Source organism: Canis lupus, chromosome Y (assembly GCF_048164855.1).
Source record: "Canis lupus baileyi chromosome Y, mCanLup2.hap1, whole genome shotgun sequence".
NCBI classification, from domain to species: domain Eukaryota; kingdom Metazoa; phylum Chordata; class Mammalia; order Carnivora; family Canidae; genus Canis; species Canis lupus.
Window position 1 is genome coordinate 5,255,476 of NC_132877.1, and position 25,358 is coordinate 5,280,833.

General features: G+C 44.5%; 1 long non-coding RNA gene across 13 annotated transcripts in view; it reads left to right on the forward strand.

Moving 5' to 3' along the window:
• The window catches only part of LOC140629081 (uncharacterized), a 528,858-nt gene that overhangs the window by 361,604 nt on the left and 141,896 nt on the right, over positions 1–25,358 (forward strand). The gene's annotated exons all lie outside the window — the stretch shown is intronic.

Genomic DNA, 25,358 nt, shown 5'->3' on the forward strand with positions numbered 1-25,358 from the left:
CCTCAACAACAGCGTGACCGTCAGGAAAAAAATTTCAGAGGTTATTCCACTCAGCCCAGGCCGGGGGCAGTGGAATAAAGATGGGGGACTGAGACTCACTTAAACATCTAGAAGAGATGACTGGAGTGTAGACCTCCGTAACGGGCAACCTTGCATGGTGACCAAACAGTGCAAACATCTAAAATCTGGAGTGGGGGGCAGAGGTGGGGAGATGACAGTTGGATGTGGATGTGAGGACGCTGGGGGGACAGAAGATGTTAGGCAGAGTGTGGGCTTTGTCACTCGTGTCCTCTAGTAATGTGTCATGTGGCCCTCATTTTAAAGCCTCTTCGCTAGCCGCAGAAAGTTGAAACAACAATTTTTTACAGCTACGTGCAGTGCTACCATGTGCAGAGTTCAGATTTTCCTATCATTCTCTTCCTGTTGAGCAAAGCATGGTCTCTATGGGGGAGTTCTGAGTTCATTATTTTTGAGTGATGGGGGTCCCTCATCACTGGCCTGCCTTCAGAGAAGAATGCAGAAGGGAGCACTGAATGTATGCATTTGCTAAGATGCCATCTGTCGCCTGCCCCTGGTTTAGGACAAATATAAGATTAATGTCCAAAAGAAAACACCAACTGGCACTTGGTTATTATTTCTGCCTGTTAGCTGTCAAATCTGTACTCTGAATCTCATAGTGATATAAAACAGAAACGACTGTTAGGAATTCTTGCAATGACCTAGCCAGCCAGCCAGCAGATCCTAACGAAAGTCAAACATTACATAGAGGCCTGATGGGTGAGATGATGGGTATCGTATGAGAGGGATTTTAAAATTATATTCTAGCATCCACACATCCTGACAATTTTCACTCTAGAGTATTGACCAAAATCCACCTCCCTCTGTCCGACCTCACCTCTCCCACCCACTTCAAGGGCAAACCCCAGTAGACACCCAGCAACTGCTGGGATTCTGTTCTGCTTAGTCACTATCAGGCAGCCCTAGTGATTCTTCAAGCAATTTTTTAGAGCAGTTGTTGGCTTCTAATAAGACTGAAAGGAAGGGACAGAGATTTCCCACATGCCCCCGTGCCCCCACATGCGCACAGCCTCCACCGGGGTCAAAACCAGTCACCAGAGCGAGACATTTTCTTTCACAAGAATGAGCCTATGTTGACACGTCATTATCACCCAGAGTCCAGAGTTGACCTTGGGGTTCGCTCTGTGTGATGTACATTCTGTGGGTTTGGACAAACGTCTGCTCATGTATGTGCCTCCTTATGCTGTCATGTCACACAGAGTACTTTCACTGCCCTCAAACCCTCTGTGTTCCACCCTTCTCTCCCCTTCAACACCCACAATTATTCTTTTTTTTCTTTTCTCTCTCTCTCCATAGTTTTGCCTTCTCCAGAATGTCATCTCCTTGGAATCATACAGGATGTAGCCTTTTCAGACTGGTTTCTTTCACTTACTAATATGCATTCAAATTTCCTCCATGTCCCTAGTGATCTTTTAAAAACATAAATCAGATTCTATGACCCCCTTCAATTTTGAATTACTTACTGACTCCCGTTGAAAACTTATGAGTATGTCCTTAGAGTCTTGCAACATGTTTTCCAGATGAGGTTTGTCCTGTCAGAAAGACCTAATGCTACTGGCCACCACAGTGTGTCCCACATCACAGAGATGTAGGATTTACAAAAATTACTTGGACTTGACCGTTCCTAAGGTTCTAACCCAAACATTAAGAGCTTGTGTTCATAAGTAGAATTTTCTCTGCAATGTTCTGTGTATCCAAACCACATATGTGTTACCTTGGTATAAATTACGGACCAGAGGGCTCCCGGGTGGCTCAGCGGTTTAGCGCCGCCTTCCGCCCAGGGCGTGATCCTGGGGTCCCAGGATCAAGTCCCACATCGGGCTCCCTGCATGGAGCCTGCTTCTCCCTCTGCCTGTGTCTCCGCCTCTCTCTCTCTCTGTTTGTGTCTCTCATGAATAAATAATAAATAAAATCTTTTAAAAAAAATTACAAACCATAAGAATAAAATGAACCCCTGTAGGCCCTCTAAACACCTATGAAAGTAAATTTGTATTCCTCTTCTCTCATCATCTTTTCTCTTCCCAGCGATAGACACTATACTGAATTTTTGTGCTTTTTGTTATCTTGGGGTTTTGGGGGTTTTTTAAATAGAATTTTATTACATGTGCATTTGTCCCTGGATCCGTTTTGTTTGGCAGGCTTTCCAAATCAATTTCATATATTTGTATTGGTTTTGTTGCGGTTATTTCATGTAGAATGAAATGTACCTACTTTTCAGTTCATGAGTATGTACTTGTAACAACCACCATAATGAGATGGGGCAAAATGTTATTTCTTCATCCTTTGGAAATAATTGGCAACATTCGCCCCTTACCTCCCAGACACCGTTGACTAAAAGTCCTCCTTATCATGAACCATTGGAAAAAGCACATTAAAATCATGGTGAGATAGGAGTACACACCAAACAAAATTATTAGAATCAAAAACAGTGACCATAGAAAGCGTTGGTGAAGATTTGGAGCAATTAGACCACGTGTGTGACTTGCGGGAATGTGAAATGTCACAACCACTTTGCAGAACAACTTGGCTTTTTCTTAGAAAGTTACCCATTCCACCTGTCATATCACCTACCCATTCCACTCAGTCATTTCCTCATTTCCCTGAGAAATGATAACATATGTCCACTCAAAGATACGTGCACAAATGTCATGGCAGCTTTATTCGTAGTAAACCCAAACCAGAAGTGACAAGTGAGAGTAACGTATGATAACACCAAAACAGATCAAGTTTGTTTTTGCTTTTTAAAAAAAACGATACTCAAGATGCCGTGTTTAGGGACTCGATTTCTTTCATTTAGTATCAAGTTTCTAAGGTATAGTATGTTGGTATAGTTGAGCACAGCTCCCTTATTGGGCTTGTGATAGAATATTTCACTGGATAAACTGGTAACATTTGGCCCACGGGTTGTAGCTGACCAACTCCTGCTGGAAGCTATGATCTCAGTGCTCAGGACCCCAGACCCTAAATACCTGGATGATATCTGCTTCTACAGCAAGGGACAATAAACTGTAGTCTATGAGCCAAATCTGGCCCATCGCTTGTTTTATTAAAGTTGTTTTGAGACACAGTGACATCCATTGCTTTACGCATTGTTTTGGCTATTTTCATTCTAGAATGGCAGAGCTGAGTAGCTGGCGACAGAGACCACATGCCCTTCCAGGTCTAAACTATTTACTGTCTAGCACTTTATAGGAAAATTCTGCAGAAAAACCCCTGGACCATGGTATGAGTAAAGATCTTAACCTAAAATCTGAGATGAGCAAATGCAAGCAGACATCCTTTAGGATGTTAGCCCGGAAAAGCAAAGGAAAAATAAATTGTTTAAATTATCCCAGACTGAGGCTACTGGCCACACTGATGCACATTCTACTGCACTTAGAGTGAGAATGTTGCCATCTATAAGGCCCAGATGTTAATGGCTTTGTGACATTCGTACCACTTGTGGGCCAGGCAGTGGTCTTGGCATCAGCTGAGGCTTGTAATGGCTTTGCTTGTCAGCTCCGGGTTGCCCCGAGTGTGGATGAAGCCAAGAGACCCCACGCAGACCCTCATCCATCTTGAGACTGGTAGCCGAGGAGAGACCGTGTCTCAGGGTTCTGGTGCCAAGATGCATCCTCTCGTCATGATGGGCGCCTCTTCCAACAGTTCAGTTTATTTGCAGGAAATTAACCCGTCCAGACCCCGTTTTTCTTTACCCTACTTTGGCACAATCTCTTATTCATATTGGCCAATGTTTCCATGTTCTGGGGCCATCTTCCTGAAATGGGAAGGGATCCACATTTGTGAAAGTGTAGGAGGGATTTACTGTCAACTCAGCAAACAGACCTCTTTTATTTCCTCAAGCCTTTTTTTTTTTTTTTTTATGATAGTAACAGAGAGAGAGAGAGGCAGAGACACAGGCAGAGGGAGAAGCAGGCTCCATGCACCGGGAGCCCGACGTGGGATTCGATCCCGGGTCTCCAGGATTGCGCCCTGGGCCAAAGGCAGGCGCCAAACCGCTGCGCCACCCAGGGATCCCCCTCGAGCCTTTTAAAGAAACTCTTAGCCAAAGTTATCCTTAAAAAACCCCTTTTTCTGGTGTAATAACAAAACCACCTTCTACTTGCTCCCTCTCGGTTGCTCTGAAAGAGGCCCCATTCTCTAAGAAACTAAGCAGGTGGCATTTTGCCAGAAAAGTCCCCAGCTGAGGGGCAGCATCCTCCAGGGTGCTCTTCCCAAAGTCACAAACCCATGGTCCCATGCCTCCTGGGAAATATTTAAAAGGAGCATGCCTTCCATTCAGGATTCCTTTCCTTTCACATAACCCAAAGAGGCAGCCTCCGAAACAAATACTATTTTGGCAAACAAAACAAAACAAAAGCTTCCAGGTTCTTGCTTGAAAACTGTCTCGTTCTCGGCCTGCCAAGCCTCCAGTGTACAAAAATATGCGTCTTGATTTAACTTTATCAGCCCCCGGTGATTCTCGTTGGCCCAGCGTGACCTGCAAAGGCACAACCTCGATTGGAGCCGCTGGCTGTGTTTGCTGAGCTGAAAGGGAATCGAGATGAAGAGGCAAAACTATTCCAGGCCTCTGAGCCAAGAAGACCCTGAAGAATGTGTCCAAGTTTCTTTATCAGCCTCCTGATAACAGGGGTGAGGGCCGGCACCGCCCTGGCCGCAAGCTGAGCGCTCGGCACGCACACAGAAGAAAAACGTGCCCCTTGTTGCTGGCCGGCCCTGGGGTCCCAAGAACAGAAAGGCCGCCGGTTGCTGACATTCTCAGATTATGGGCCGCAGCGTTGGGAGTTCGTGCTGACCACCTCCTGCAAGTTCCAAGGGTCCTGCCGGGGAAAGTGAGAATCATCCTTTTGCGTTCGGATGGGGCTCTCAGGGCTGGCATCCTGGCATCTCGACTCCCATCATCCGACTCAAACATCACAGCCTCCCTGTGAGGCAGGTAGGAAGTGATCCCTCGCGGAGGGGAAGACCAGCCGTGGAGCAGGGAGAGCGGTGCCCTGTGTCAGGAGCCTCAGAGTTAGGATCGCCGGCCCCTCGGCTCCGACTTGCAGCTGGCTCAAGCAAATCCGGCCCCTTCTTTGGCAGGAAGTTTTCTGCTTCTTGCGTGTGCAAAGAAGAGTTTGTGAAAGGCTAGGGTCGCAGCTGGAAGAAAAGGAAATCCAGAATGGTCTTTCCCCTTCCCTTAAAACCAAAACATGCAACGTCTGAACTGTTACTTCTCTAAAGAGCCTCGGGGCGGGAGGCCGTGACGGTGACGTTCCAAGGAAGGTGTATTTGCTTGGCGGATTCAGGAGTCAAGGACAAGATTTTATTTATTTATTCATGAGACACACAGAGAGAGAGAGGCAGAGACCCAGGCAGAGGGAGAAGCGGGCTCCATGCAGGGAGCCCGACGTGGGACTCGATCCTGGGACCCCAGGATCACGCCCTGGGCGGAAGGCGGCGCTAACCCGCTGGGCCACTGGGGCTGCCCAAGGATACATATAATTGAAGATAATTTGAATCCAGTGCATATGGTGTGCCTAAAGATTATTATTGATGCTATCAACGGGTTTTTTCTCCTCCGTTAGAAGAATTGTCCCTGGACATTTGGGCTACTTGAGCCACACGGTTCCATTGAAATCGCCAAAGCACAGCCCTGGCTCGAGTAGCTGCGGTCCTTGCTTGAATTAGTTATCTTACGTCTGGGGTAAATTTTCCTGTAAACAGAGTATTTCGTCTTAGTCTTCCGTGTTGCCAGGGCAGTGCGTGAACCGCCCGGGCCCCCTCCCCGTGTCCCTCCCGCCCGACGCTGAGCGCACAGGCCGGCGGCCCGCGGTGGCCCCGCTTGCTGGCCCGGGGCGGCGCCGGGAGGCGGGGGGGCTTTGCCGAGGTCTCGGGGCTCCGTCACCATGCAAGCTGAGCGGCGGCTCGTCGGGAGGCGGTTGGCATGACGGTCTCGAACGAGAAACAGTCAGAGACGGGTTAGGAGAGTGCGTCGTGGGTGCAGTGCGCCCAGCAGTGCCGCAGGGTGGGCCTCCGGGCCCGAGTCTGCTGCCCCAGGTGTCCGGGACAGGGAGCTTGACAGGCCCTCCGTCGGCGGGCGAGCTCTGCACTGCCCACTCGAGAGCAAGTCATCACTTCCCACAAATGCACCCCCCTTTATTTTTTTTAATTTATTTTTTATTGGTGTTCAATTTGCCAACATACAGAATAACACCCAGTGTTATTGATGGTCATCCCATCAAGTGCCCCCCTCAGTGCCCGTTACCCAGTCACCCCCACCCCCCACCCACCGCCCCCTGCCACCCCTTGTTCATTTCCCAGAGTTAGGAGTCTCTCATGGTGTGTCTCCCTCTCTGATATTTCCCACTCGCATTTTCTCCTTTCCTCTTTATTCCCTTTCACTATTTTTCATATATATGCACCACCCCCCCCTTCACATGCAACTTATCTCACCTTAAAACTGCCCTCACGTAGGAGGGGCTTCTTCTCTGTGACTCCGTAATCCCCTGGCGCATCCAGGAAATTGCCTGCTGGGAAGGCAAATAAAATCCTACCTCTGTGTTTCTTTGTGTCCGCCGAATGCGTCTCACACTCTGCATGTAATCTGAAATGGCCTCTTTAAAACTTTCTTCGTTATAGAGCTTGTGGCCGTTATAATTTGGGGCTTTGAAATAAAGCAAAATCACATGGTGCGGAATCTCCTTCCCCACATTCTAAATGTCTGTCCTCATTTATCAACACATTTACGTCTTACATTCGTATTTGTATTTCAAGGTCCAAAATCAGACCATGGCAAGATTTTTAAAAAGGGCTAATGTGGGTCCCAGTGAAAGACAGTTGAGAAATCGAGGCATGGGGATTTACTATGAAGCCCTACAGCTCGAAATGGCAGTGACTCTCTGCACCCTCTCAGAGAATCCTGCTGAGCGAAGGACTGACTATTGGTTAAGTGAAAAGGATTTCAGAATCCAAAAATATCCGCGTCCATCTCAGGAGGGATGCACATTGCATACAAAGAGGAATTGGGTCCCTGAGAGTTTGGGGATATTTTGACATGTGGGATGTTTAGAGACTTAAAGTGAGGAGTAACCTCATGTCAGACTTTTAGGGAGGAGTGATAAAATAGCATTGCAGTGCACACAGCTGTGTGCACGGAGAGCTGGGGACAAGTGAATGAGGCTGGTGGGTGTCAGCCTCCTGCTGGTGCCGTTGGGTGCACTCCTGCGAGATGTTGCCTTGGCAGCAATGCTGCAGGGGCCCTGGGAGCCTGCATTCTTGCGTACACTTGTGTATGTAATTTTAAAAATGCTATGAAAGAAACCATGTGGAGGAAGGCAGAAAGGGAGCTGGAAGAGGCGTGGCCTAGAAAGTTTCCAGGGGGGGCAGACGGGGAGCAGGTGTGATCTTTGGGGCCCCGAGAATAAAGAGTAGAGGGCCGAAGGAAGGCTAAGCAACGCTGTGCATCACTGCAGAGCAAGATCCAATGATTAGGATGCGATGATGGCAGCTGAAAGGGAGGTCTCCGGGCTTTCCCCCTTGACACAAGCACGCAGACCCACAGTGTTGGCGTCCGGACTGAATAGAAAGCACCAGCAGGTGTCCTTCTATTAGCACCGACGCTCCAGTGGAACCCTGCCTCCGTGTGGCCCTCTTTCACAACTACGAAAGCTGAAATCTGCCTTATGAAGTGATCAGAAGTAAGAGTAAAGGTTGCAGTTTGCCGCCCCTGGAAAAAGCAACCGTTGGGCCAAAATACTAATCGAGCTCTATGTCAAACGTGGAACGGGGGAGGCAGACAGGAGGCCCCGCCGACTAACGTGTGTTCAGGGATGCTTCGCACCCGGGCCGCACCGTTCCGCTCCCCTCTGGGGAGGCCGGGCTCTTTGCTCCTTTTCCTAAGGAGCTTCCCAGCACACACAGCAGGAGCGTGCAGGAGAGCTTACACCAGCCCTCCGCCTTGGCTGTGCCCCTTCCCTTCCACGCGTGGGTACCAGAGCCGAGTCTCTCCCGCTCAGGTGACCATGTCAGGGTTTGGCCAGGTGTTGCCCGTAACCGGCCTTGCTGTTTGCTGCTGCCAACGTTCATACTCGGAGCACACGGCACGTGTGGACCGTGCTCCTCTGCAGGGATTTTAGGCTGCAGCTCAACTCCTAGGTATGTTCAGGCGAGAAAAATAACAACAAGTGTGCACAAAGGACTTGCACGAGAATGCTCACAGAAGCTTTAGTCACATGCATCCGATAAAGGAGGTGAGAGGATGCGCAGAGCTAGGGAAGCAGGCATCTCTGGGGAAGAGGGCTGCAGGGATCCGAGCGGGGGTCCAGCGGCGATGTCACGTTCAGGGAGCTTTTGTGCAGGCTCCATTTAGATGCTTTATAGGTTCGGTCCCCCTTCCCTTCGCTCTGATGGCGAAGATTATATAAAACAACAGTGCGAAGAGGCTTAGTTTGTCAGGCGTGTGGCTGCGTACGTAAAACGGACTGACTCTAATTTCTACGGTGAAATGGCTGCACGTTCTAACCTACCTGGTGGGGAACACATTCCTCACCTCCACTTCCAGTACCGACGTGATGAGTATCAACAGTAGAGGAATTCCTGGAAGCGATGCACTTTGTAGAGATGGTGTTGGGATGGGTATCATCACCCCTGGATTTTTACTGTCACTGCCACTAGCCAGCTGCACCAACTTGAAAAAAATCCCTGAGCCCCAGCACAGCGCTTGGACTATAAAATCGTGGCATTTCATAACATGGCTCTAAAATTCTTTTAGCACCAAAAACCTACAAAGAATTGGGAGTTCCCTTTGCATAAATCAGAAGTTGTTCCATCTTTTTGGTTTGCTATTTCTCCCGATGTCTCTGGAACAGCACCCCCAAGGCTCATTTATTTTCCTTATCACGATTACGTTTCCCCATGAGCCGAGTGGCTGGTTTCACCGCAAGCGAACCAGCTTTTCTCTGTGTGTAGTTGTAAGAAAAGACCCCAAAAGGCGGTCATGTTCTCTTTCCACCAGTCAAAGCTAAAAGGGGGCGACCGACATCTGACCTGCTGCAACGGCTGCCAGCTGCAGCTACAGAGGAAGTTCAGTGTGTGACCTGAGTGTTTCGGGTGAATTTTCAATGATTCAGTAGAATCATTATTTCCCTGCAGATGTTTTGTGCACATTTGCAGCTTCAATATTGCTCAGCTCTCTTATCCAATATTACCTGGGTATAAATGAGGACTGAGACAGAGAAGCATTACTTCTAGGATAGTTACTATATTATTTATTTATTGTTGCATAAATGTCAGGGGCTTTAAATTCATTTTATACACAATTTGTATTTATCTTCACAGTATTTCAAAGAAAGACAAATAGCCAACCTGCCAAGAAACTGTAATTAGTAAAAGAAGACTTTATACTAATTGAAAATACTTACAAATAAATAATTATAAATATAATAAATAATTAGGATTGCAATGAAAATTTCCATTTAAAGATAATGACTTGGGACGCCTGGGTGGCTCAGCGGTTGAGCGTTTGCCTTCGGCTCAGGGGGTGATCCTAGGGTTCCGGGATCAAGTCCCACGTCGGGCTCCCTGTGTGGAGCCTGCTTCTCCCTCTGCCTGTGTCTCTGCCTCAAGAGTAGAATTTATGATTCATCACTTTGGACATACCCAGTGCTCATCCTACCAAGTACCCTCCTTAGCACCCATCACTATGTAATCCATCCCCCGCTCCAGTAACCCTCCGTTTGTTCTCTATTAGTTAAGAATCTGTTTTATGGCTTCCCTCTCTTTTGTGTTTTCCCTATGTTCATCTGTTTTGTTTCTTAAATTCCACATATGAGTCAAATCATACGATATTTATCTTTCTCGGACTTACTTTGCTTAGCATTATACTCTCTAGCTCCATTCATGTTGTTGCAAATGGCAAGGTTTCATGCTTTTTGATGGCTGGAGAATATTCCATTGTTTATTACATCTTCTTTATCCATTCATCAGTCAGTGGACATTTATTTGGGCTCTTTCCATAGCTCGGCTGTTGTAGATAACGCTGCTATAAATATCGGGGTGCATGTATCCCTTCAAATTAGTATTTTTGAATCTTTGGATAAATACCTACTAGTGTATTTTTGCTGCATCATAAGGTAGCTCTTATTTTTAACTTTTTGAGGGATCTCCACACTGTCTTCCAGAGTGGCTGCACCAGTTTGCATTCCCACCAACACTGTAAGAGGGTTCCCTTTTCTCTCACCAACATCTGTTGTTTCCAGTGTTGTTAATTTTAGCTATTTGACAGGTGTGAGGTGATAGCTCATCATGGTTTTGATTTGTACTTTTCTGATGATGAGTGATGGTAAGCATGTTTCTATGTGTCTGGTAGCCATCTGGATGTCTTCTTTGGAAAAATGTCTATTTGAGTCTTTTGCCCATTTTTTTTTAACTGGATTATTTGCTTTTTGGGTGTAGAGTTGTCTAAGTTCTTTATATATTTTGGATACTAACCCTTTATCAGATGTATCATTTGCAAATGTCTTCTCCCACTCAGTAGGTTGTTTTTTACTTTTGTTGACTGTTTCCTTTGCTGTGCAGAAGCTTTTCATTTTGATGAAGTCCCAATAGTTTATTTTTGCTTTTGTTTCCCTTGCCTCAGGGGACATATCTAGTAAAAAGTTGCTACAGCCGGGGTCAAAGAGGTTGCCACCTGCATCTATTCTCCTCTAGGATTTTGATGGTTTCATGCCTCACATTTAGGTCTTTCATCCATTTTGAATTTATTTTTGCATATAGTATAAGAGAGTGATCCAGTTTCATTCTTTCGTATGTGGCTATCCAGTTTTCCAATACCATTTGTTGAAGAGATTGTCTTTTGCCAATAGATCTTCTTTTCTGCTTTGCTGAACTTCTGTCAAGTTTTAAAAATGAAAAATCAGGGGATGCCTGGGTGGCTCAGTTGGTAGAGCATGCAACTCTTGGTCATGAGTTCAAGCCCCACATTGGGTATTGAGCTTACTCTAAAAATAAGGAAAAAAAAACCCCACACATTCATTAAAATTTTGGAAAAAAAAATGATCAGATGCATTTCCAAATTAGTAATTTCTCAATATTTTTAAATGTATTTATAAAGTTCAATAAATGAAACCTTATCTTGCTGATCAGCATCATGGCTCCTTAAGTGGTGTTAGACTGTTCTAGACAAAGGAAGTTCATGTTAAACATTAGAAATGATCCCTTCTTTCAGAAGTTTAAAGCTTGAAGCATGCTATTACTTACACAATGAAAGGTGAAGTGGAGGTGTATTTTCACACAAGTATAGTTGCTGGCGTGGAAGACTGCAGACATGGGTCAGGTACTGGCAGTGATACCAATCCAGAAAGTATTTGGTCCTCAAGAAATAAATGACTATAGTAGTGGTGCCTTCTGCCCCTACACCTAGTAGGGCCCAGCCAAGAACCAAGGAATGTCTGTTTGTAAAGTTTATTTTCGAATTGGTGATTTGAACTCATAAGATCATTGTCCTGTTTCTTCCAAGTCTAGGAGATTCTTGCTGTGTGGAATGCCGTGTCCCATGCGTGCTCCTGCTTCCTATACACTGCCTCCTTAGCATACCCTCGGCTGCAGTCTGGTTCTGTTGCTCATTCTCTGTGCTCCTTGCTGACAGACTGCGTGTGTCATGGGAACCAGGAACCATAAGACTTTTCACAGGTTCAGAACCTTGTCACCCCCTCAGTCTCCCCAAATCCTACCTCTTTGTTTCAGGGTTGCAATCTAAATTGGAAAGGAAGAGAGGGTGAGTGCATCTTCAGTGTTCTTTGAATGTCTGAACAGGTGTTATCCCAAACGCCATCTCCTTGAGGGGCGGGGTCTTGTTTTCGGGGATGTAAAGCAATGGTCTCATTGGAAGGTACCTGAGTAAGGGGAAAAGCTGGAAATTCAAAGCCACAGACTAAAGGCAGAGACCATCGAGTTGTTCTGAGTTAGAGAAGGGCACAGCAGTGGGGCCAGGATGGGGTTTCTCCAAGGATCCTTGGTCCTGATACAGGAGAAGGTTGGTGCCTAATGCTTGTCTGGGCAGAAAAGTCCCAGGAGGAAGGTTGGGGAGACAGGCTCCCAAGCAATGAATGGTGCCTGGGCCCATACACGCCTGCAGGGGGCAGAAACAGGAGATAATGACTGGACAGGATTAAGTGCCTACTGTATACCAAATACTGTACACACACATGCAATAGAGAGAAATGGAAAAAAGCATGCAGAATTCAGACCCAGACCCTGTCCCCCAATTGCCACTGGTTTACCAAACCAACAAAGGGAAAGGACTCAGAACTGGTCACCTCAAGGCAGTGAGATGCACTCAGCGGCATGAGGCTGAACCATCGTGGAGGCGGTGAGGACTGACCACCGCAGGCCCGGGGAGTAAGGGTGGATCCGGGCAGAGCCCCACGAGGCAAAACCAGACTTCAGGTTTAGAATGGAAAGCCTGTGACCTCTGACCTTTGTTTTCCAAGGACAGTTTTCTTTCATTCCACTGTAAAGAACAACACAATCAGCTCTCTCTTCTTTTTCCAGAGGCATTCATTTTACCAGCGTGAATTTTTCAAGGTTGGGAAAATTAGCTGAAATGTTAAAAGTGCAGCGTTACTTTTCAGACAACTTCCTGCTGACTTTAGCCACAAAGGGAAAGACTCATACTAATTATGAGCTCCCAATGTGCTGACTGTCCAGAATAAATAGGAAAGGGCATCTTTCTCTCTGCAGTTGCGTGAAGCAGCAACAGAGAGCCTCTCTGTGTGACTGAGGAAGCGACAATTAGGTCCTCTGGCCGTCGCAGTGAATGTGCAGGTCCCAGGTCCTCCTGAGCTTTCTCATGCTGCTCTGTGTTCTTCAGAGTATGTCAACACAGGTGGCAGTATTTTCTTCTGATGCTAACAAAATACAGAATGGACCCTGAGTTTAAGCTGTTACTGTCTGAAGAGGCGTATGAGCATGCATTTAGGGGTTTAAATCTTTTTTTTTAAATTATCATTGAGAACATGTAGATGTCTGATTCTCTGTAGGTGAGGCTTTGCAGCAGTCCATCCTCAAACCGTAATGGTGGGTTCTCCGTTCAGCTTAATTTTTAGTATTTTCTTTTAATAATTCTGCTCCCAGGGTTTCCTTTTAGAATCATGTACTATTTTCCTATGTCAGCTTTAATAGCTTAGCACCAATTGTGGTTGTTGTAAACAACACGGAGTTAGGATCTTGCAGTTCTCGCGTTTCAGCTGGGCTACAATTGAGATGTGGCAAGGATGTGTTCCCCTTGGAGGCCTAGGGGAAAATTGGATTTCTTATTTCTTTAGCTTCTAGAGGCTCCCTGCATCCCAGCATTGTGTGCCCTCCCAACACTCCCCTCTGGTTCTGCTGTCACACCTCCTTCTCTGATGCCTACCCTCCTGCCTCCCTCTTGCAAAGGCCCTTGTGACAGTGTCAGGCCCACCTAGGTAAGCCAGGATTCTTTCCTTATCTCAAGGTCCTTAACTTCATCCCACCTGCAGAGGCCCTTTTGCCATTTGTGATGACATATTGGCTGGTTCTGGGCATTAGGATGTGGACGTATTTAGGGGCTCTCACTCTACCTATCCCAACTATATATATATGAAATATATATGATAACAAAGCATGATTTTCATATGTGAGAAAATAGATGGTTGACAGTATTTGCCATTGTACTGATATGTGTATATTAGTCTGCTCAGGCTGCCGCAGACTTCACAGCTGAAACAACAAAGTTATTTCCTCACAGTTCTAGGTGCTGGAAGATCCCAGATGGAGGTCTGGTGTGGTCTGGTGTCTGAGCACTCTCTTTCTGGTGTGCTGGTGGCCACTTCTCAAAATGCTTACACAGACAGGGAGAGACTGCCGTCCCTTGTTGTTCTCCTTACACTGGCTCCAGTCCTGTCAGATTAAGAGCCTACCCATAGGACCCCACTTAACCTTTATTTCCTCTTCCCAGGCCCTATTTCCAAATAGAGTGTCACAGGGACTCAGCCTTCCACATACGAATTTGGGGATAGAGCCGTATCTATACCACTTAGATTGGTGGGTATAGAAGTACCTTAGCCAAAAAACTTGAAAACAATAGATCTTGAAACTGCAAAACTTATCAGCAAAGAAATCAATCTATGGCTTAAATCTGTAGAATTAGAAAACATCTCCAAAGGAGGCGTCCAGAGACCACATCTACCACATGTTTCGCCCCACCAATGGCTGCGTGGACATTGCCTGACTATGTCGCCTCTGGACGCATTTTGTTTTGGAATACGGTGATCATGACACCCATTCTCCCTTCCATAGAGGGTCGTTTCTGGGATAAAGGAAGACAGCTCTCTGTTGTCAAGAACTCTGAGGTGCTTTCTGAGTGTCTGTGGCTTTTGCAAATGGTTTCCATGCTAGAAAATGCTTGCCCGCTCTGGGGAGAATCCGTTTGAGGGCAAGAGGCAGCATCCTGTGGGTTTGCAGAAGCATTGGTGTTTTTCTTGCTCTACTCTTCTGTCAAGGAAAGGATAAGAAAGGAGAGGCAGCTACCTGGTATAGAGAAATGGCTTTTCCTTACAGAGATCAGGACACCTCTGGGCAGGTACCAACCACGGCAGGAGTTAATGGTTAATGGTTAATCAGGAGGAGAAAAGAAAACCAGACTGAAGTTTGGAAATAATTGATAGAAATTTAGGTTCATTGGGTTAACTATTTACCAGTACTTGGGTACTTAAATGTTCTTACTTCTTATTGTGCTTAAACCCAGCAGATAGAGTATTTTGGTAAATGTTATCCTATCATCATAATAAAAAAGAATTTTTTTAAAAAGCAGAAACCATATAGTTATCTAAATCTGATGCCAATGTCCAGAGCAACGTTAGGAATGCAAACAGCCCCCCTGGCCAGCACTACCACTCAGCCAGTGGCAGCTTCTGAAGTAGCTGGAAAATGGTTCTAGGCAAATAACCAGTTTCTTGAAGGATGGCCTTTGCAATTCTAAACTTATGTGAGTTAATGTCACAGAACATATTTGATTAAAAGTTGGATACGTGAACCATCCTCTCAACCATTTCACTATGAGTAATGCTTTCCGAAATGTGTATGCACATTGTCTTACAAAATCCAGATTTAGTTGAGAAAAGAATCTGAAAGTGTCATTACAGTCTTCGTGAGGAGGGAGCATGATATCCTGTGACCAGAGGCAAGCGTGGGCTCTGTTTCTTTATTGTCTACCATTCGGGTAGCTTAGCCTTTTCCACTGTGTGTCAAAACCTAGCTTTTAATCAGCTTAATCAGAGTAACGTTACACTAATTCAGCAGGCTGCCGTGTCAGCTGGCAGTTTGCTCTCTGAGTAACTTTTTGCAAAACACGATGAAGCCCAGAATTTGCCTAAGTCTCTTGAACGTAATCAGAGTCACTGATAGTCTATGTCAGGAACAGCAGGGAACATCTTGGAACCGTGGTGGAAAAGCTGACTTCCTTCCCCCAAAGACTTCTGCTGAAGAATCTTACAAGAGAACCAGGTTATACTGCCCATATTTCATGGTGGTCAACCTTGATTTATTGTCTCTTCTCCAACCTCTCACTTATTCTCATTGCTTGAAACATTTTAGCCCAATCCCCACTAAAATGAGGGGTGTAGGAAGCAAGTCTTTCTAACTGTAGTGATGTGCAGCTGAATGGACGACCACACGACTCTAAGAAGAAGGCGATAATGAGTCTGACCCCTAAAACCACCCAGTAAGCTTCATGGAACAACACTATTGGTTTCAAGTGAAATACAGCTCTTTTATAAAGTATCTGGGGTATTGACAATCTGCCTTATTGCCAAGTGGTGGCCACTTCTCAAAATGTGCTTACACGGACAGGGAGAGACTGCCATCTCTTGTTGTTCTCCTTACACTGGCTCCAGTCCTGTCAGATTAAGAGCCTACCCATAGGACCCCACTTAACCTTTATTTCCTCCTCCCAGGCCCTATTTCCAAATAGAGTGTCACAGGGACTCAGCCTTCCACATAGGAATTTGGGGATATAGCCGTATCTATACCACTTAGATTGGTGGGTATAGAAGTACCTTAACCAAAAAGACATTTTTTTTGTCAGCTGCAGATATTATCGGATTTTCGATAATGCAACATCATAATTCAAATCTCTTCTAAACCTCAGCAAGCAGTAACAACCCATGGCCTGGAAAGTTAGGTGTCGTCTTGCAATCACAGAGGACTTGCACCATGGGGTGCACGCGCTGGCCCGGGAGGCCTGGCTCCCTGCGCTTGCCGATCAGCCCCCAGAAGAGAGCGTGGGGTGGGGGAGTGGGAGGAAGGACCCCTGTAGAGGAGACAGTGAGAAACACAGAGGGCGGTCTCCCCTGTGCGTGGGGCAGTGGTGGTGGCCGGTGAGGCCCCAGGTCCCCCTCGGTCGCTGGTGCGGGAGTGAGCCGCCCTCCTGCTCTGAGGCCTCCCCTGGCCCCTCTGCCCAGCGCATCCCTCCATGCTCGGCGCGCCCAGAGCCGAAGGGGCGCCTCTGACTACACGTCGTACCCCAGAGCACCCTCTTCTCCCCTAAGCCCCCGTCCCTACACACTCCTGACTTCCCTCTGTGCCCCTAAGATTCATAGTGTTTCAGGGTGCCCTTGCCTCCGGAGACAGCGTAGGTAGGCTCTTTAGAGAGGTAGTTAGATTAAAATGAGGCCATCAGAGTAGCCTAGCACCCTTATAAGAGGACCCCAGAAATGCATGCCCACAAGGTCATCGGGGGGCACAGCAAGAAAACCTGCCCCGACCCAAGCATAACGGGGTCACACATACGGCTCGCATTTATGGAAGGCCGGCTGTATGCAGGACCCCGTGCCACTGACCTGGCCTGCTCTCCGCCATCTGATTCTCAGGATAACTCAGGGAGCTTGGCATTATCATTGGCCCTTTCTATACAAGGAACCAGACTGGGATCTGCCCAAGTTCCCAGAGATGATGGACAAGTGGCAGAGCCAGGAAGGGACCAATACCATATGACTTCACCCATATGTGGAATTTAAGCTACAAAACAAAGGAGCATAGGGAAGAAGAGGGCAGGGGGAGAGAGACAAATCAAGAAATAGACTCTACGAAGAATGAACTGGTGGTGGTCAGAGGGCAGGTGGGTGGGGGATGGGTGAAGTAGGTGAAGAGGATGAAGAGCACACTTCTCGTAATGAGCACTGAGCCGTGTACAGAATTCCTGAATCGCTATATTGTACACCTGAAACTGATATGGTGCCGAGTGTTGACTATACTGGAATTAAAGAGCTTGATTAAAAAATATCCTAATGTCATGTTTCTCTGTGGCAAGAGCTTTATGGAATATACTTACTCAAAATCATTTGAACCCCAAAACTACTGACCGACGAGAATTTTCCACTGATGCGATTGCATTTTACATCATTACTTACATGCTTTAAAATTAGTGAAATTTGAGTCACTTTCACATGTGAGCCTTTAGATCCTCTGCTGAAGTTTTCCATAAATGTCTTTATGTGCCAAAGAGCAAAAGAAAGATAATAAAGCGAGTATTGGCCTATCTGTTTGAAACTTATTACTGCTATTATGAATTTATTCCAGTCAAAATTGCCCGACTTTGCAAATTCAGCACATGATCTCATGTATATTATCAAAGGGCTATTTTCTTTCCAGGGATAACTTTAAGATATATTTGAAATGAAATGAGGGCCATAAATGGTCAGGTACAATATAATTCTTTTGGGTAACATTTCTTTTGAAATCCCAATATATAACATGATCAGGGCAAGCATTTTTATAAAAGGAGGTAGCTTCATTTTATGCATCCAATCATTGCAATGATTGCAATAGCCTCTGGTAGCCTCTGAGTCCTTTTTCCCCCAATAATGAAAAGGAAATATATCTCTTCTCCACCATTTTGCTGAAATGCATAGTATTTGAAAATAAATATGTGCATGGAATTCTGGGAAACAAGAACTGGAAATTGATTTTTGTCCCATTTCTTAAAAAAAAATGCCTTTACAATCGTTTTTTTGTTTGTTTGTTTGTTTGTTTGTTTTTTGGTGTTGTTTAAATGGAACATTTTACCATATAGTAGGTGAAGGGGAAAAATCAGAAATTTTTAAAAATTATCATGTTTGAGGCATAATATAGGTAACCTATACAAATCTTTAAGTGTGAAATTCAGTGGTATTTTACATAGAAATATACCTATGTTACTATCACTCTGGTCAAAATACAAATACTCCCAGGACCCCAAAAGACTCCATTGTTCCCCTTTTCAATTGCTGTCATCTTCTTACCAGAGTCGCCATCATATCCACATCCACTAACGCAGGTAAACCAAACCTATAGATAAATAATCAGGCAGCACACTTCTGTTTCTGGCTTTCGTTTGCTCATCATTATGTCTCTGAGATTCATGTTGTTCCATGCAGCAATAGTTCATTCTATTTTCATTATTACTTGGTCATTTTTTTGGTTAAAATATACCACAACTGGTTTGATCCATTGTATTGTTGATGATGATTTGGGTTGCTCCAGTAAAGGCATGAGGCATGCTCTCCTGCCTTTTTTGAATGTATGTATTCATTGGTCGTTGCCACACACCCAGGAATGAAATTGCTGCCCATGGGGTCACTCTGGGTTTGGCTTCAGTTGACGCTGCCAAACATCCCCCAAAGTGGTTGCCAGTTCACGCACCCACCAGCCACACTCTTGGTTTCTCTTCCTTCACAGCCATGTAGAGACTTGGAATTACCAGTCTTCTTATTGCAATTTGTCCGTTCTAGTGGCCGGGCAGTGGCATGCATTCTGGTTTTCATTTGGATTTTCCTGCCGGGTAATGATGTTGCATAACTTTTCATAAGTGTATTGACCATTCAGAAATCCTCGTTCGGAAAGTGCCAGCTCAGGCACTTATTTCACTTATTTCAGCTTATTTCAGCTTATTTCAATTGTCTTTTTTTGTAGTTTGTAGGATTAGTACCTTACATACTGTAAATACTGGGTTTGAGGTTTTGGGTTTGTTTTTTTTTTTTTTTTTTTCTTGAGACTGTGATGTCCTACTTTCTATGTTATCCTTTAATTTCTATTGCTATCTGATGATGAGCTAAAGTTCTTAACATTATTTAATGAAAACCAATTACCTTTTTTATTCTTTTATGGCAACTGATTTTTTGTATTATTTAAAAATTGCTTATTATGAACCCCAAGTTCATATACATACTCTCCTGGTTTATTCTATAAGTTGCACTATTGACATTTTACAGATGGTCTGTGATCTATGTCATATGAATTTATATAACATAAAGGTATGATTGCTTTTTTTAAAATATCGATATCCAATTAAACCAGAATGACTTGCTTAATTGGCAGTCCTTTCCCTGACAATTGATGTGGTGCTTTCTCATAAATAAGCAGACTGTATAAACGGGTCATTCTACAGATTCTATGCTATTTTTCACAGGTCTTTTTGTCTACTCTTGTGCTGCATCTTTTTTCTTGTTTTATGTGTTTTACAAATGTGCTACTGTCTTGATTACTGAAGCTTCATTGTATGTCTTCATATCTAGTAACTTAAGCCCTTGACATTTGATCTTCAGGAGAACCTTGCTAATCTAGGCCTTCGACTTTCCATAGAAATGTTAGAACTCAAGTTCTCGGTTGCCACAAAAAAAAAAAAAAAGTGGTGAAATTATGCATTGGGATTACATTGAACCTATAAATCAAGCTGCAGAGAATGGGTCTTTAAAAAATATTGCGTTCTCCAATATATGAACATGATATCTTTCTCTACTTAGGTCTTCTTTACATTCTCTCTGCATTTTTATTGTTTCCTGTGTAAAAGATTTCATAGAGTTAGATTTCTTTCTTGGTATTCAATATCTTTGATGTTGCTACAAATTATATCTGTTTATGTATTTATTTGTTTCCTGAGATAGAAGTTTCCAACTCATTGTTGTATCATTTCCAGGTTTTTCTAAATCATGAAAGAACTATTTGACCTTAACCCTGGTGGATCTTGTCATATCTCACACCTTTCCAACCACACACCATTTTAGGAGTAGTTACTCTAAAGCACAGCTCTGATCCTAGTGTTTTCTTAATGACCTTTTTTCCTAGCTTTATCTCTGCTGCTTCCTCTCTATGAACTTTATTTTTTTAAAACGATTTAATTTATTTATTCATGAGAGACACACACAGAGAGAGGCAGAGACATAGGCAGAGGGAGAAGCAGGCTCCATGCAGGGAGCCCAATGCGGGACGCGGGACTCGATCCCAGGACCCCAGGATCACGGCCTTGGCTGAAGGCAGGTGCCAAACTGCTGAGCCATCCAGGCATCCTCTCTGCGTGTACTTTAGACACAAAATAAAAGCGTCCACCACAACACAGCTTGGATTTGACCTTGGTTCATACTGATTTTGCTTACAGAATCTCTCTCCATGCTGTGTCTTTTGTATCCATCCCTGTGGAAATGTGTAGGTCACAACTTGCTTTCAAATAAACTCTCTGATGAACCCTCAATCAAATATAATCAAGTGCTTCTTCGAAATCACACAATACCTTTTCCCAGTCATGTAGTTCACATTTTTATTGCATCGCATAACTAAGTACTCGTGTGAGGAGATAATTTCCTCTAAAGGTCTTCTGACATGGTTCAGCCCACTCTTGTATCCCTAGTAGTATGCAGCACAGTCTTGGGCTCACAGTTGATACTTAGTAAGTATGAGTTGACTTAAATTTAAGTTTAATAAATGCAAATAGGAAACCACTATGTGCTGTGCTCTCTTTTTTTTTTTGTTTTGTTTTGAGTTTTGTCAGTCATGGAATCCTAAAAAAGCCTGTTGAAGTGCTGAAATGAAAAATAGGCAAACTCCATTCTTCTCTGCTTGAGTATCATTAAAGAATCCTGAACCTTCAGTTGTTTAAAAGCATATAATTTATGTGCATTATAAAACCATCCTTTGTTTTCACAAGTCAACATTCTTAATGCGGTCTGTCAAAATGCATTCTTACTAAATTGCTTTGATGAACATGCCAGCCCAGTCACTTTCTTTTAAGGGGAAGAGAAGAAAGGGGCGGGGGGGGGGCGGTTTGCAGCAGCAAAAAAGAAAGTAAATAAAACAGGTCTAGACTTTGCTACGCACTTTACATCCCAGGTTGCAAATAATGTAGAGGAATAGTTTCATGAGCCAGGAGTCTACCTCCAAATTTGCAATTCAAAAGCCCTGTTTTTGTTTTATAACAGATATGTAGCGCCAATTTCAGCTTCTGCCCCATGGACTCACTCATTAACAGGTCCTCAGCATGCACAGACTTGATGGAATTGTAAAGGTACAGCTAGGAAGGCAGTCAAACCTGAGCTCCGACACGGAGGTACTATGCAAACCTCTCTATCCTGTACACCCCTACCATGAGATCTCACCTGTAAGCCCTCAAGCACTTAGTCTTTGTTACTTTTGAAATTACTCTTCTGTGTGCAGGAGTGACTAATAGAACTTAGTAAAACTTCCTGTATATATTTTCCTAGAATATTTAAAACAAAATTCTGAGTTTCCCTCCCCTCCTCTAGGCGGGGAGGTGGTGTTTTCTACAAAAATGTAGGAGAAATGAGTAGCAGAGACATGCATTTGCTGTCTCTCTTAACTGGGGCTCTTGATGAATTGAGCCTTACCCTAAAACATGTTGATTCAAACAAATAAAACAAGATGCATTATCTCATTATATATCTTTTTAAGTGTATCTGTGGGTGAGTGGGTGCAGATAGTCACATATACACACATGCGCGCACACACACGCACACCCCTAGAGAAAATTACTTATATGTGACTTTGGTGCTACCCAACTCTAGAGAGCCCATCACTTCATTCACGTTGGTCCAATCACTCTGCAAAACATGTCAGTCTGGAGGGAGATTCTCTCTGGAATTTCCATATTTCAGTTGATTCCTAACTGTGTCTCCTGGGGCAGAAAGATGAAAAAAAGCTTTATCCAAAAAAGCTACCACCTCCTTATATAATACAGTGTCAAATAAAGAAAATCATCAGTGAATAGGTTACTGTGGGGACGCAAATAGTCACCATGATTTTGTCCTACTTCCTACCTGGATACCAATATCAACCTGACATTCTTTTGTTTACCACATCTCACCGGGGTATAAAATGCCCTTCTAATAAAGGAGCTGTCAAAATGTCCTTGCTCCGAATCAGAAAGGCATTACTCAGGATCTCTTTCAAAGGCTTAGGAAGTTGCAGCAGGTTGATGCCCTTGATTTGCTACATGTCAAGAGGAAACTTGTCAGGGAGATACTAATAATCTGAGACACTGACTGGTGGATGGAGCATGGGGCCACGGCCTGTTGGGGTGGTTCTGGAAGCCCCACAGGTGCATCCTTCCCATGGTGATACTTTGATGACTTCTAAATTGTCTTTAATGCATCCTCAGTCTCTCTAGAAGAAATTCACACACTTGTATTTGAGATTCAAGACTTTCCAGAATGCTGGGGGAGAAGTGAAAAGTAGATAAAGTTAGGATAGTCTGACTTTCAAGACTTAACACTGGTTGCTCAGACTTGGTGTCTACTCTTACCACCTACTACTGCTTCTTCCTGTGAAGGGCCCGTCCCGTCAGCCTGGTCAAGTCTCTAGAGCCTGATCACCTCCTTCCACACACTCAACATGCCCCTCCCCACTCCCAGACCACACCCAAATCCTGGATTCTTCCACACAGAATAACACCCCTTCTTTGAATCCCAGATCACCCCCATACCATGATGGAGCCAGTCTCATCTCAGGTCATAGGAGTACTTTCCAACTATGCCCTCATTTGACCATCCCACCCTTTCTATAAAGCTATTCTGTGAATATTTCCTAGCTAACCCCTACTCTGGAAGCAGGGAAGCCCAAAAGATAAGTTTCAGTATGACACAGCAAATGGTTGAGTCACAGCTATGGAATATGCAACTTTTTTTCCCAGAAGAATGTTGCTTTTCTCAATATGATTGTAAAATACAGCGTGATTAAAGATGTTCAAGTACCAAGTATTTAATGGTCTTCGTCTAGCTGTGTGTGGAAATAGTTATTTCCAAGCGTGAAGACTTGAGAAATGTACAAGAGTATAAAGGTCTGGGCTACACCATGTGAGATGGGTTAAGACTGCATGACTCACATCTTTACACTTTGGAAAGCCTACAGAGGCCATGCCAAAATCCCTAAGGCCAGGAGACCCACCTGTGTTGTTCAGCATTGTATTTATAGAATCCTGTGTTGGAAATGAGTGTTTCTCTCAAATATTTGAATTATACTCAATGAGAGAATGAATACATGTGAGTAAATGGAGAGCAAATTCTAGTATTGTGATGAAATCAAGCTGTTAGGACCAGAAGCAAAGGCACCCCACTGCATCGTGTAGTGGGAGACGTTTCTTCCAGGGAAGGAGGGGTTTCCTATTCCCAACTGACCTTGAGAAATGCAGATCGAAGTACAGAAATTAGAATTAAGAGAAGAAGCGTTGGACTTAGTTGAGGGGGAGATTCCTTCCCCCCTTTTGGATTTATGGTAAACTTAGTTCTGGGGGCAGAGTTATATTCCATGGGTGTTCCTGGGGGTGACATTAGGTTATTCTTGGCTGTGAATTGGCTTCCAGTTGTTCTTCTGTTGAACGACGATCAGCTGGGCCAATCTCTTCATATATCCAAACTAATTTAATCTTCAGAAAACTGAGGCTTAGACACTATATTCCTTGTCCCATGAGCTTGAGCCCCATACAGACTGAATAAAATCTGTCTGTTCTGTGGGTCATTTCCAGCTTGTTAGTTAAAACCTATTTGGTCATCTGAGGCCCATCATTCTTTTTCTTTTTTTTTTAATTTATTTATGATAGTCCTACAGAGAGAGAGAGAGGCAGAGACATAGGCAGAGGGAGAAGCAGGCTCCATGCACCGGGAGAGGCCCATCATTCTGAAGGACATGGGCCATGGCTTATTCTTTTTTTTCTTAAAGATTTTATCGAATTATTTATTAGAGAGATAGAGCACAACAGCACAGGAGAAAGGGGGGAGTAGAGGGAGAGGGAGAAGCAGACTCCACACTGAGCGGGGAGCTTGACATGGGGCTTGATCCCAGGACCCCGGGATCATGACCTGAGCTGAAGGCAGACAGACATTCAACCCACTGAGCCACCCAGGTGTCCCCATGGTTTATTCTTTATGGCTCACAATGCCTGGCACAGATAGACCTTGTCCTAGTACATTTCCATTTCCATTCATTTTGTTTTCCTTACTAGGTTTTGTAGTTTGCTTGTGTTGGGCCCCTTATTCAAGCAAATTAAGCAAACATGAGACTTTCAGCCTCTCTGTTCATCACAACCGACACATCAACACGCAGACTGGTAGATCTCTATTGCTCATTTGTGAACATATGTGTTACTTGGGCACAACGTGACTTAGACTTGACCAGTCTTCCGAATGAGTATTTGACATCTCAGTTCTCAGTAACTGTTTTGGGTAATGCCAGCTCTGGCTACACAGAGTACACCGGTAGCGCTCTGTCGTAACCCCTTCAGCAAGACGATGGGAGAAGCAGGAGGGGTGTAGTTCCAGTCGCTCAGGGATGGTCTTCCACTTCCACGGGCCTGGTATGAGTTTGGGCAGCTCTACCTTATTTGACATCACGGTCAAGTGGAGCTAATATTTACCTTCTTCAAGTTGTGCTCTTTACATGCTTCACATGCTCACATGCCATTAGTATTTGCAACATGCTTTAAGTTCCTGAGATTCCTGCGCAGACCTCAAGTATGGCGGAGGGTGGTTTGAATAGAGTGGATTTGAGGGCTCTGCAGATGGGCAGCCTGGGAACATTACAGAGGCATAGCTAACAATAGCACCTGGCTGAGGTGGTCTGGAAGCTTCTCTCCATTCCCTTTGACATCCATTTGCTGGGGACTGGGCTGACATATTGAGACTCAATTAAATTTCAGGGGTCTCAGATCCTGAAAATTAAAACCATGGCATGAGATTATCTGTAATTAGTGCTCCCGGTTTATAGATTCATGATTTATTTGTGAGCAGTGAAAAACCCTAAACCGTATCTGCTTTGGAATATAAAGCATTCATTCTTATCACAGAGAAACAACCCCCTTTCTAAACCCCATGGTTTCAGGAAATAAACCGAATTTTTCCCTTTTCACAGAATGTTTGACAACATGTAACCTTAGCAAAACCAATGTGGCCAATATTTGACTCTGCAAAGACACTACAATTTAAGGATACATTATTTTAATTGCTCTTTTAAAAATTTTATTT